The sequence below is a fragment of the Epinephelus lanceolatus genome, chromosome 24 (assembly GCF_041903045.1).
Source record: "Epinephelus lanceolatus isolate andai-2023 chromosome 24, ASM4190304v1, whole genome shotgun sequence".
NCBI classification, from domain to species: Eukaryota; Metazoa; Chordata; class Actinopteri; order Perciformes; family Serranidae; genus Epinephelus; species Epinephelus lanceolatus.
The window spans coordinates 7,875,805-7,890,013 of NC_135757.1; the positions used below are offsets into that span (position 1 = coordinate 7,875,805).

Consider the following 14,209-nt stretch of genomic DNA (forward strand, 5'->3'; position numbering starts at 1 on the left):
AGACTCGGAGCTGCAAATTGAGCGCAGATCTGTGATAGTGAGAGAATAAAGGCCCACTGTAAGTACGGAGCAGCTCTTTGCTGCAGACCACAGCCCAGCTCGCCCTCACATGGTTCTACTTTAGTCAGGAATTATCTCCTTCGGCGAGGAAGACTCTCCCCTGACGAGCTCCTCAGAGGCTCGACTCCTCTTTCATTTGGCTTTGATTTACAAGGCCCTCTGACGGAGGCTTTTTTTGGGGAGGGGGCGAAGCCTCTGCACTCCATCAGCTCTGGATTTACCTCCTGTATAACAAACAACAACCACATGGACCCACACTGTCAACTGGGGATTCCATTCCCTGAGAAATGTTAAGCGCTGAGATGACAGATGATAGCTGGTTTGGGCGCAGGATGCCTCAGACATGCGTGTCAGAAGCACTGCAGTAAAACCAGCATCTGAGACCACCTTAAATATAACTTCCCTGGCAGTTTGCAACAGCAGCAACTTGTCAAAATAACAGTCTCTGTGGCATTTGTGCAAGGGAGCATGAGTTTTGCAAAGCTTACTGGCAGCAGTGTCAATACCACTTTTACTTTTGCTTCTGCTGAGAGTTTATTACCCGCAGAGAGAAGCAATGGCACCATTTAGTCACTCCGGTTTACAGGAACTCTTACCTCTGAAGTGGCTTTCTCTCCTTCCTACTGAGGTTAAAGGTCAGACGAAACTACTCCACTCCACTCTGCAACGGGGCTTTTATCCTCTGGAAAAGAAGGAAGAACAAATCTATCAGATTAAGTGTCTATTTCTGTGTCGTTGGCCATTAGTCGGCGAAATTCCAAACTTATACATCAACTGTGTTTATTCTCACTGCACTGCAGGGGAATTCAGAGAGCTGGCAGCCGGCAGCGAGAGGAAGGCGGGCCGATTTCACTGTCACAAGAATGTGGGGGATTAACTAAGGAGGGTGCTTGAGCGAGAGACTTAACTAAGCGCAGACAAAAATGACACGCACAGCCAGAGAGACACTTATCGCAAAGCTCTGAAAGCAATCAAGCACAGTTCTCCCTTCATTACAGAGCGTCTTCATCATTACTGTGAGATTAACAATGTGACACTGGAGCTGCAGAGGCCGTCTCCGTTTGACTTGCGACAAAGCCTCTCAGACCCACACGCGCAGCCGGTGTAATGAGCATGGCAACCACGACAGGCTGATAATTTCACAGCGTGAGTCAGAGTAGGAACCTTGTCAAAACTCTTACTTGTGTGTTGGCTGTGATTCATCAGACTCCACCAGGTCGCAACAACGCTGACCGGCGTCAAACGTTTCAACGACTCATCAACATCATTGCTGACTCATATCAGCCTAACCTGATTTTATCTAAAATAATCTAGATGCTGAATCATAGTCTGGTCATAGAATATAATTCTGACATGTCACACAGCCTGTTGGTTGTTGGTTGCAACATGCTGAGCTGTCTCAGTGCTATGTGTGTGTGTGTGTGTGTGTGTGTGTGTACGAGAGGCCGGCAGCTGATGTTGTGGCTGCCTACTAGGAAGCTATTCCCGCTGGCTTCAGCTGTTCTGCCGTTTTTCTACACACCAACTGTTGTTCAGCCGCAGCATGTGGCCCAGAGTGTGTGCGTATGAGCGTGTTTTCACAGCAAACAGACTCCTTGTAACAGGCAGAGAGCGTCAGGAAGACTTTGTGTGCTCTCCTGTGCACGTCATCCATACATGCGTGTGTGTGTGTGTCAAAAACACACAATCGCCGACTCAGATTACAGCCGCCCCCGCCCCCCTCCGTCTCTCTCTCTGGTGTAATTTGCACACAGTTACCGTGTGATATCACTCAGTCAACACAAGGCCATTGGACAGGTGTGGCAGTGACACATGGGTCTGTGCAGCTGCAGGGAACACAGTTGTTCCAGTCACAACAGCACAGGGGCCGGCAGGCAGCTGCTCCCATGCTGGAGACAAAGGCAGGCCTGCGGTGCATGGACAGACAAACATGACCAGCTTGTGATCAGAAAGTTAGGGTTGGGTGTACAAACATGGAGCAAAAATAATCACTTTAAAAAGTCTTAAATTCAAGACATTACAAACATGTTAGTGTTAGTGTCCAAACTTAACTGTGTCATCAAAATGGCAAAAGTATGCAGCGTCAAAAGGCTGTTAAGTCGTCAAACCACTTAAATATATTCGCGTATCACCAAAAACACAGTAGGGGAGAGCGGGGTCAGATGGGACCAGAGGACATGTGAGATGGTGCCTTTTTAGAAAGTTAGAAAACAACTATGTCTATGCTAATTATCATGCTCATACTTGTCTACAAAGTGGAAATGCTCTGACTATTCCTGATTTTCTGGCCCATCCTTTCATGCTAGTGTTAGGGAGGGGGTGGTGCAAAAATAATATTTTGACTTAGGGGAAGGGTATGCATCTTTAAATGGTTGTATTTTTTATTTTGTTGTATTGATTTTACCACAGACTTTAAAAAAAATTACACCATTTATCACAGCCAGAAACTGTAAAAAGAGAAACTATTGTTGGATTTTCAAATGTCCAACAGTCCTTGGAGACATTATATGCAACAAACACTTCAGTCAGAAAATAAACAAGACATAACCTAATGTGAGCTTAACTGTACGTTCAAACCAACAGCGTACAGAGCTTCCAAAATGGCCGGAGCGGTTCGGAGGGGAGTTAAAACTTGTTTAACCTTATGGTAATGAGCTCTGGAGCGGTTCAGCGACAACCAATCGGAATGCTGGCGTGCTTTGATGAAGCGGGTCCCAGAGAATAAGCCATGTAACTTTTGTTCCTACAGCACACTTGTTCCAACAATGGATATTGAGAAGTTGATTACTTGTGTTCGTGCTCACTCAGTCCTTTATAATGTGTCGCTGTTCGGTTACAGAGACCAAAATAAAAAGAATGAGGCTTGGGGCTGCGTCGTGGAGGTAGTTGTAAAAAAAAAGGTGTGTAATGTTCGTAACAGAGGAGAGAATTGCAGGCTAATGTTGTGACGTAGCATGCAAGTCTTCCTTGCTTGGTTTGAATGGGATGACATACATTTTCTGTTTTCATTGACCAAACATAACTTTCTGTAGGCCAACTATGAGCTTTTTGACTACAGCAACTACGCTGCTTTCAAGCCAGGAGTCCGCTTTGCGTCTCCTTTAAGTCGAAGCACGATCGAACGTTCAATGATTCACGTGATGAGCGACTAGAACGACCAAAGCTGCCTCAAATATTTGTGACAGTCGTGCTTCTTGGGCGTCCGCGAGAGACTTTGCCTCTTTGGAAGCTTCAGGTTGGAACGTACAGTAAGAGTGTGGTAGTTTATCAAAATCAATTTATTCTATGTCTCCTTTAAAATTTGTCCAAAAAAAAAACCCGTTTGCACAAACTACCCAGCATGCACTACAAAAGTGAAAACAAAGGCTTTTTTCAACTTTTACGTTTCAAACATCAAAGTGTGAGTTTTAAAAATCTAATTAGATGGCGGAGCGAGGGGTACGCATTTTCTGCCAGCCACTCATGGGGGCTTACAGAAAAATATCTGTAGTCATCACACCCCAGCCACCCTTCTCCTCTGATGAATAAAGAACAGTCCCTTAGCAGTCTTAATTTTTCTCGGTCGTAAGCACAAGAGTCCAAAGTGTGACTGCTCTCCCTGGGGCAGTTAGTACAGTAACCCAGTGTCAGCTGGGACAGGATTGTTTCAAGTTCTTACCTTGTTATAGAAAGTAACACACAAAGTGTTAGCAGACACCTGTATCTGTTCAAGGATCAAATTATTTTCATAGCTTATATACTCAAAATGTCCCTATTGACCCTGCTCTCCTGTGACTCTAGCAATGTTGGCCCACCAAGAATGACTTATCCTGCAACACCATTACATTACTGGCACACAACTAGCATGGGTATGAGAGGTATAAATATGCTGAGGTGACACTGTGGGCACCCAACTGCCCAAAGGGTGCCCTGTGTATCACTGCCGTCCCAACAGTTAGTCTCAGCAAGCTTTTTATGTGGCCTAGATTAGTGCCCCACTTCAACAACAGACCAAGGGGAAACACAGAGTCCTATGTGGTGGACACAGGTGTGTCCTTGTCCACCCACACTTTCCCCCATTAACAGCAATCCTTCGGGGCAGCTCATTTCCTGTCGGGGCAGGAAGTGGGAAGGAGGGCAAGGCGCTGGGCGAGCAGGGGTGATGATGAAGTCACAGCAGGAAAAGAAAGACAGGATTGTAGTAGGGGAAGTACAGCGAATGAGTAAGCCGGCATCAGGCAGAGCTTACACGATACATCCAGTGCATGTTGGTGCTGTATATCCAATCCACAATATGTGAGAAGCACTTCCTGTGATGTCATCCGTATAAATACATGTACTGTAATAAGCGTTTTACAAGACCACATAACAGAGCGGTCCCAAACTGACATTAAAAAACAGTAAAATGACCCACAAGCCACTACACAGTGTTTCTGTTACTCAGGGTGACACATCACATTAAGTGGACAGATTAGTGTACAATACGTCCCTTAGGTGCTTCAAAGAGCCATGCCACCCATACTCAATTTCAGCTACATTATGGACTCGTCACCTCCATTATACAGATTCCTTAAGCCTTAAAAATATTACCATACAGCTGAATTAACACATCTCCTAACATAATCTCACAGGGTAGTAAGGATGGATTGCATTAAAGTGTACAAATGTATGGTGAGCCCTTTAAACATACAATCAGTAGGGCTGACAAGTAGCGATTTAGTTTTCACTGGTGGAAATGACTTTTCAAAATGCCAATTAAAATGTTAAATTAACATATCTGTACAAAATATATAGATAGATATCCATATTCTGTTTTTCACTCGTAAGAATAGCTATTACATATATCTGCGAATGAATTTCCACATGTTGAAAAAGGGTTGTGACGACAGTGGGCATGTAATTTCCCATTTCAGATATCATCATTTGCATTTCCAGTATGTCCTGTATTCCAACAAACCATTTCGGATATGTGGGCGTCATGTCATTTAAGTACCACAGAGCCATTGGTTGACTTTTAAAATAGCATATTCATTTTGGAAATCTGGCGAAAACTGCCATACTAGCCCAAACTAACATATATATTTATAATTTCCACTAGTAACAAATGTATTTCAGATATCTGGAATGCAATGCCAGTTACAATTCCAAGTTGACATACCAATTATTTAATTTCGACTGGTTGTAATTCTAATTTTAGATGTCTACAACTAATTTCTCACAAGTCAAAATGTTATTTTAACAACTTTTAACATTGACTTCTAATCAAACTCAATTACAGATATCTGTAATTCAATTATGGCGTATTATAATTCCCAGTAAAAGTATCCATAATTTAATTTTGACTAGTCACAATTAAACTTTAGATATCTATTATTCATTTCTCACAAGTCAAAATGTTAATTGTAAAAACTTTAACCACTGACTTCCATTCAAACTCAATTACAGATATCTGTAAATCAGTTTTGCTGTGTTTTAATTCCAAGTAGACTTTTCCATGATGTTATTTTGACGAGTCACAATACAATTTTAGATATCTAGAATTCCATTTATAATATCTGCAATTCATCTCTCACTATTCAAAATATTAATTCTAAAAAATTTTACCACTGACTTCTTTTGAAACTCAATTACAGATATCTGTAATTTGGTGTGTTATAATTCCAAGTAAACATATCCATAATTTAAGTTTGACTATTTGCAGCACTAATTTAAGATATCTAGAATTCAGTTCTCACTCATCAAAATGTTCATTGTAAAAACTTTTAGATTAGATTTAGATTAGAAAGCTTTATTAATCTGAATAGGGAAACTGGTTTTACCATTGACTTTCATTCAAACTCAGTTACAGATATCTATAATTCAATTTCGCTCTAAAAACTACTCACAATTTAGGATTATAATATCAACCATCTTAAAAACAGAGAGACAAGTCTGCTCTTAACCTTTCCCCACAAAAAAAAACAAACACCATGTCACAGTGATGCAACAGGCAGATTAATGATTAAAGATGCATTCCACTCATTCTTGTGTTGCATGACAAGATAGCATCTGGAGACATGATGTATTACGATACCAAAAAGACCATTCACTGCCATAATCTGATGGCGACCTCTGATTCACAACACAAAATAGATACACCCCCTAATTCACTGATGATCTGTGTAACAATGGCTGTGCCCCGGGAGTTATTGATCAGAAGTGCCCAACGGCATCTTAATCTGCTTCCAGGACTAGATAAGGCCTTAGCAGTGACCCTGGGTGTTCTTGTAAGAGCACTGAGGGAATCCATCAGTCAGGTGATTGATGGTTCACTACAAAGCCGATCCACACTGGGAAGGTGCATTAGTATTGATCACGGTGTTGCTGTTATACCAACTGCAACTTGAGGGAGCAACTGCTTTCACCGTTGCACAGTGGACTGCCTGACCTCTTCAGCAGTTCAAACAGAAAATCACTTCAAAATTCGTCAGTGTCAAATCCGTCTGAATATGGGATACTGACATGAGTGCTGTTGGGGCTGCTTTCCACAAATGGCTGCCAGATGGTTACTGGTGACTAAGCAGTATACCGCTGTGAATGGGTCAGCAATTAAACTGACATAAAACAATCAATATCAGTTTAAGTTTGAGACTTGTTTCACAGCTTTACCGTTCTGTCAGACAGCAATTTATGGCAGGGATCTGAAGCAGTTATATTGCTCTCTTCAATGCCAGACTCCATTGAGAAAAACAGTGATTTAACAAAGCTGAACACAGGAGCTGCTGGTCTATTCTATATTTTGTATGTGTTATTGTGTGACTTTGGCATTTAAAGTTGTCAATTTGGATTCACCGATGTTACACAATAACAGAAAACTAACTGTCTGATCGAGGCAGAGGTAGACCAGCAGCTGCTGCGTTCAGTGAGCCAAAATTACTGTTTTTCTCAATGGAGTTTGGCAGCTTTGGAGAGAGCGTAGATGTGGAGCTGAAATGAGCTGTGGGACGCAAAAGTAAAGTGGTGAAACTACTCTTATGATCGCATACACTTAAACTGATATGGAATTTTTTTGGGTGGGACTTTTTTAAAAGGCGTCTAAATGATGTTTTGGTGCTGGCCCCCATCCACTGCAATGCATTGCTTAGCTTTCGTTTCAGCGCTCCTGCCATTTCTCCAAGCTGGGGCCGTGCTGACAGAAATCTACTGTAAGTAATACACCAACTATGGATGAGTAACTTGTACAACCCCACTTTAAAAAAATCTGAACTATGCCTTTAACATCAACAGACATGTGAGTCTTTGTACTGAGGCTACACAAACAACCTGCCCTTTTCATGAGCTTTACCTCATGGTCAAGGTGTTATTGAAACAACCTCACTCTGCGTTTGCTGTTCCACACGCCGTCTGATGTCTGGATGCGATTACAAGGAGCTGATCTCCTCTCCTCAGTAGGATTCTCCACGGTCCGCGCAGGCGAGCACTGCGCTCTGGAAAAACCACACATGGTGGGAATTATGGAATAATGCTGCGTCAGGAATGTTCCCACGATGGCCAGTGGGATCTGATGGAGGTCCCACTGGCTGGCGAGTTGCCAGTGGGGTTTATGGGTAATGTAACACACACATACAGTGCTACAGGATCAAATGCCTCTTGTGTTTGTCGACATTTGGACGTCTTGTGTTGGATCAAAATAGTCCTTTGGGTGCACTGGGTTTAACTGCGAAAGAAATCATCATTAGCACAGCTGCTCAAGACAGAAATCTCACTTCTCATTTACACTGTTTCGTTCCAGTAATCTCTCGACCGCGGCGACGGGTGAGGGGTCAAGCCGACTGACCACGAATATACCAGTGACCCTCCCCGTGGCCTCAAAGTCGGTCATGGTGCCAAACTCAGGGGCAGCTCTTCATTCAGTCACCAAGTAGAGTACTCTGTGTGGCACGTGGGTTGAAATAATCAGGAATCACTAGAGAGTGAAGATCAGCGAGGCAGAGAGAGATTAGCAAGCTACTCAGCCACTAACTTAACCCAGAGACTCATTCAATGGCGGCACGGGCTCACTCGCAGAGCTGCCAGGGTATTAGTCAATGAGATTTGGCAAGAGGCTGCCACACAAGCACACACACAGTGCTATTTTGTGAGATTAAGCCTGCAGGTTTGAGTGACTGTCAAGGGATTCTCTCGCAAAAAAAAAATGTGTCAATCCGTTTCTACCACGGCGAGCGCGGCTGTTTTCACTTGGATTCTCTCTGCGTTGTAGGTCACTGGCTGAAACTGGAGATTCCTCCAGTGTCCTACATGAACCCTGGTGTAAAAAGAAAAATGGAGCAGCGTGCCAACATTAGGGCTGTACAGTAAATGCGGAGCTTAAAGCCAAGTGATGTGGAGGAGAAAAAAAAAAGTGTGACTTCCAGACTTTGGCAGAGGACGCAGGGAGAACGGAGGATGACATCAGTGTTTCCAAGCCGCCGCATTTCACATGACATCAGCTGCAGAGAAGAACATTTTATTGGTTCTCATAAACCTCATTCTCCTCTTCTTCATCTTGCACTTCTACAGGTTGTGGAGTCACCAGTGACACGGTTTTGGGACATCCCCTAGCACCGACAGTGCGATGCTAGGACGCTGCAACTGGATCCTTAACTTTCTCCGATAGCCCTAAGATGCCACAATTGTAAGTGGATTCTGCTGGAATGTAACCCCAAGGTCAGTGATTAGAAAGCAACTGTACGAGCATAAACACTTTGGGCCAAGAGGCAGGCATTTCACAGGGGGGTGAAGGAAAACACTGCAGCTCACTCCGCCTGCATCTGTGTTTGTGTGATGGGCTATAAGTGTTGCCAGAGACTGCAAAAAGACAAACATCATCCCGACCTCATAAAAACACACACACACACACACACACACACACTGGTGTTATGGTTTCATGAGAACTAGCTGAACTCTGATTAGACGGGGAGGAGAGAGGACACAGGAACTGGCCATGCTGATGTTTATCCCAGGCATCGCATGAGCTGCTGCGAAGAACTGCCCGTTTAATTTAATTTAATTCAACGCAGAGTCGGAAATAAATCCACTCTCTCCCTCCAAATCTACGTCTCACACCAGACAGATCATACATCACCCGGTCAATAATGCAGATTTTTTATACAGCAGCCAGACAGCACATGTGTATTTCCTCTGAGTTAGCACTTTGTGTGCTCGTAATGCTACTCTCTCCGAATCACTCCTGCTCGCCTTGAGCATTTTGCGCTCTCTCCATGTCAGAAAGCCATTATCCAAGGCCCCGCTCAATCCACACAGACAGGCCGCCCCATCCATCAACCCATCCTGGGACTGTTGTGGTGGAGCTTTAGCTGGACTTTGTAGTGGATTACACAGGCAGGTGGGGTAGAGAAAGAAACATGATACCATAAATCACCGCCTCCACTTCTCCCTCTGCGTTCTGCTCGCTGATACCTGATGCAGCTGCTGGAATTCTGGCTGGGAATTCCCACTGGAATGAGACGGCCTTTTCCAAACTTGGATGCAGAGATTAGTTTCAGGGTGAATATGCAGCTTTGGGAGACTTAACTTGAGTGTACAAGTTGTCTGGACACGGTTCTCAACCTGGAGCTGGTGGCTAGCAGCTAACGGCGCTAACTCCAGAAACAGTACTAAACAATGGCAACAGTGCTGACAGAGCTAAAAGTGTTAACTAGAAATGAGTTAGGGTTTGGAGTCTACATACTCCTGACAGGTTGCCAGACTATTACAGTGTTGACACATGGACACAGACAACCATTCACACTCACACTGACACCTATGGGCAATTTTAAGGTGGTGTAATAGTTAGCATTGTCGCCTCATAGCAAGAGGATTCCTGATTTGAACCTGGGGTGGGGGAGCCCTTCTGTGCAGAGTTTGCATGTTCTCCGTGTCAGTGCGGGTTTTCAGCGGGTACTCCGGCTTCCTCACACAGTTAATTGGTGACTCTAAATTGCCCATAGGTGTCAATGTGAGTATGAATCTCTGAATAGGCGAAGTACAAAATGGAACAATGAGCTAGCCAGTGAGATACATGCACTAATGCGTGGTTTATAGCCACCATAGTGTCCCAGGTGCAAGCTTTGCGCACCAGTTTTTCCCAATTAAGATGTCATAAGCTGCTCTGTGCATTAGCCACTTCCCTTGGCTCAAATTTTGCACAATTCGAACCTACTTTCAAAGCAATGCCAAGCTGTAGCATTTGAACATAAGCTCCCTGAACATTGTTGTCACTTGTAGTATATCGGGATTTTTTTTTTTTACCCTCCATCCGACACAGTTCGCTCGCCCACTGTGTGTTAGGAAGAGGCGTGAAGGCTCGTAAAGTTGTCGCAACGCTTGGTCATGCATCTCTGAATTTCTGTTACTAGGGACCCACTGCACTTTTCAGTGTAACATGGAAGACTCTCCAGTGATCTCTAATAACGACTCTTCATTAGGAGACCAAAGGGACAGTATTCAACAGGAACAGGAAGGGAGAGGCTTTTTGCCACAGGTAGTCATGGAAAGAGTGGCGACCAGGGACAACAAAGCAGTGTAGAATAATTTCAATGAAAGGTAAGCAACAATAATAATTACAGCACACAAATGCAACGTTTGGCGGTACATTGGCGTTTACTCCTGTTGCCAGGCAGCCTACTTTTCTGGCTATGTTCTTCCGGTAACGTTGACTACTTGCTCATCCACAGAACATTTTGTCTGTATGTTCCCAGGTGTTTCGGAGCATACAGCAAAGAACAATGAGCACAAACACCTCTGTGCATGTTTGTAGCTCACAGACAGGCTTACAAAAACAAATAACAGAGAAGCTTAGATCACAACAAACATAAAGGTAGCGTGACTATATTCTCTCCACAGGACGCCATCAACGTTTTAAGATTGGTGGCCTGAAGGCTTTGTGGCAGTGACAGGTGTTGATGATGCTGTGATCGAGAGAAACAATCAAGACGGCGTGTCTAATTTATACAGGGCCCCCTGTTTCCTGTCACGTGTCCTTTTAAGTTCACAAAGACCGACCCCCCTGCAACAGCGACAGGAACAGACCATCTGTAATACAGTGACGGAAAAGGAGGGGAGGCGTCCTCATCAGCGGTCCAGCAGTGAGAAACAGCCACCTGCCATTGTCAAAGTCACGCTGATTAATAGCTGCCTAAGCTGCTTAAACACCCTGTACGGTGACAGAGTGGCACACAAAAAGGGACAATTAACCAATGAACAATACGACATGTATCATAGCCGGTCAGATAAAAGATAGGAAAGCAGGTCATGGACGAAGTGGTGGAGATAAAGACTGCATCAAGACCTGATAAATGTCATCTGATGGAGATGTCCCTCTGAAACAAAAAGTACTTCCAGACCCACAATTCTCACATGCTCACCAGTTATACAGAGAGAAATCCATCTTATAAGAAGCAGATGTATCAGATGCTCCAATTACAGTCGCCTCAATAGACCAGAATGCAATGCAGCCACATAAAGTGATGTGCATCGTGTAAAAGGTGCAACTATCCGCCTTTGTCCACTTGAAAACTCACACTTGCTCTTCGAATCTACAACTTATAGACCACGGCGAGGTGAGGTTCACCGTTTGTATCTCTAGCTATTATCTCTAGCCTGTACGCTTGAGTGTACCTGCTAAACGAAGACCCAGATCATGCACTGCCCTGGAAAGCGAGGAGGATGCCCTCCTTCTGCCGACTCCAATCAGCAGTGCAGTCGCAAAGAAGCTGCATCGTCCATACATTGGCTTGCCACAGGCAGACGATACCTTGATCTCTACACCTTCCTCGTACAAGACTAAGTGATTTATTTCAGGCGCCATGACCTTGTCAAAGACCAGAATTCCATCATGACAAAAAAAGGCTTCATGTGGATCTCAAACAATTCATTTCCTGCCATAGAGGGCATTGATGTGAGTGTGTATGAAAAGAGCAACAGGAAGAACAGTAGAGCGTTTGCAGGCTACAGGCGCGCTGGTTAGCCATTTGTCTTTGTTTCCAAATGGCAGGGGCAGCTGCCACCAAAGGTCAGCAAAATGTTACCAGAACAAGGCCCTATAGAGGCCGGGGCCGCATGCCTGTGACAAGAGGGGGGGACACACCCAGGTGGAGTGACACACAGACGCTTTCTCTCTGGTGCAACACGCCTATAATGTGGCATCTTGTTTGGCATCGAGGAGCTGGGTGCTGATGCAGCTGGTGGCCTTTTGCAGTTTTGGAGGCAAAGCACCTCCTATCAGAGGAGATATCAGGTTACACTCTCCCCTCCGGGTCGTCATTGGGCTGTGTTGAAGGCTGCGTTTGAAGTGGCATCCTCCCCCTGCCCTCCTTTACCCACCTACACCCCAGGCTGTAACATAACCTGGGTAAACTTACACCCAACCACCGTCGCCACCCCCAGCCTCGTCTCTGGAGCTTTTCGGAGCAGACTTATGCCCAGGGACATGGGTGGATGGATGGGCGGAGGTCAGACATGGCCCTTGTAAATCGTACGACAGACAGACGGACCAGCACGCAAGAGATGCTAACACACAAACCAAGAATAGCATCCAAATGTCTTCTCTAATGCACAGTCTCGTGGGATCATTCCTCAAACCCAAAATTTATTTGACAACTGTTTTTCTCATCTAATCAACTACAACCCAAGGAAATCAAGCGTGCAAAAAAAGGGATGAAAGGCAGCAGAGATTGAGGGAAGAAAGCAGAAGGGCTTTTTTCTTCCCTTCCAATTCTGGCAAAACAAGACAGAGTGGATGAATGAGAAAACCATGTTTCTGGTTATGTATTTTGAGCTCTTCCAAAATATATATTCCCTCTTTCCCCGGGTTCTCTTTTCAATAGCCTCGAGAAAGAAAGCTGACAGTGAAAAATTCCTCACATGTGCTTTTAAACAGGAGTAGTGAAATGACACGCTCTCTTCAAACATGTGTTTTACCTCCGTGGCTGGAAATTTAATCCGTGACTGAGCTTTTTATGACTGAGCTGCCTGAATGCAATGACTTCAGGACTATTAAGTCCACTACAGAAATGCTCTGTATGAGGTGCAGCTCTCCACTGTTACTCTTTATATTGTTTACATGGTGGCCCTGAGGGTCAAAACACAACATTTCAGAAAACACTATATTTCTCAAAACTACAACACTTGGGAAAACATTTCTCAAAACACAACATTTTAGAAAATAAAACAACATTTCACAAAACATTCAAACATTTAAAAAAAACAAAGCATTTCCCAAAACACTACAACCTTTCAGAAAACACTACAACATTTCTCAAAACACTAAAACATTTAAATAAACAAAATATTTCCCAAACACTACAACATTTCAGAAAACAAAACAAAATTGTGTTTTCTAAAATGCAGTGTTTACTAAAATGTTGTAGTGTTTTTTTAAAATGTTGTAGTGTTTTCTAAAATGTCGTGTTTTCTAACATGTTGTCGTGTTTTCTAACATGTTGTAGTGTTTTCTAAAATGTTATCGTGTTTTCTAAAATGTTGTCGTGTTTTCTAACATGTTGTAGTGTTTTCTAAAATGTTGTCGTGTTTTCTAACATGTTGTCGTGTTTTCTAACATGTTGTAGTGTTTTCTAAAATGTTATCGTGTTTTCTAAAATGTTGTAGTGTTTTCTAAAATGTTGTCGTGTTTTCTAAAATGTTGTTGTGTTTTCTAACATGTCGTGTTTTCTAATATGTTGTCATGTTTTCTAAAATGTTGTCGTGTTTTCTAACATGTCGTGTTTTCTAATATGTTGTCATGTTTTCTAAAATGTTGTCGTGTTTTCTAACATGTAGTGTTTTCGAACATGTCGTGTTTTCTAACATGTTGTCGTGTTTTCTAACATGTAGTGTTTTCTAACATGTTGTAGTGTTTTCTAACATGTTGTCGTGTTTTCCAACATGTTGTCGTGTTTTCTAACGTAGTGTTTTCTAACACGTAGTGTTTTCTAAGATGTTGTAGTGTTTTCTAAAATGTTGTAGTGTTTTCTAACATGTCGTGTTTTCTAATATGTTGTCATGTTTTCTAAAATGTTGTTGTGTTTTCTAACATGTAGTGTTTTCTAACATGTTGTCGTGTTTTCTAACGTAGTGTTTTCGAACATGTCGTGTTTTCTAACATGTTGTCGTGTCTTCTAACATGTAGTGTTTTCTAACATGTTGTAGTGTT

General features: G+C 43.3%; 1 protein-coding gene across 6 annotated transcripts in view; it reads right to left on the minus strand.

Annotated features, from left to right (window-relative positions):
- raph1b (Ras association (RalGDS/AF-6) and pleckstrin homology domains 1b) overlaps positions 1-14,209 on the minus strand; it is a 54,426-nt gene that overhangs the window by 35,733 nt on the left and 4,484 nt on the right. For 4 of the 6 annotated variants that reach the window (XM_033615447.2, XM_033615448.2, XM_078165657.1 and 1 more), the window contains exon 2: positions 657-742. The exons of the other annotated variants lie outside the window; for them this stretch is intronic. The gene's annotated coding sequence lies outside the window, so the exon portion shown is untranslated. The remainder of the gene's footprint in view (positions 1-656; positions 743-14,209) is intronic. 6 annotated transcript variants of the gene reach the window in all.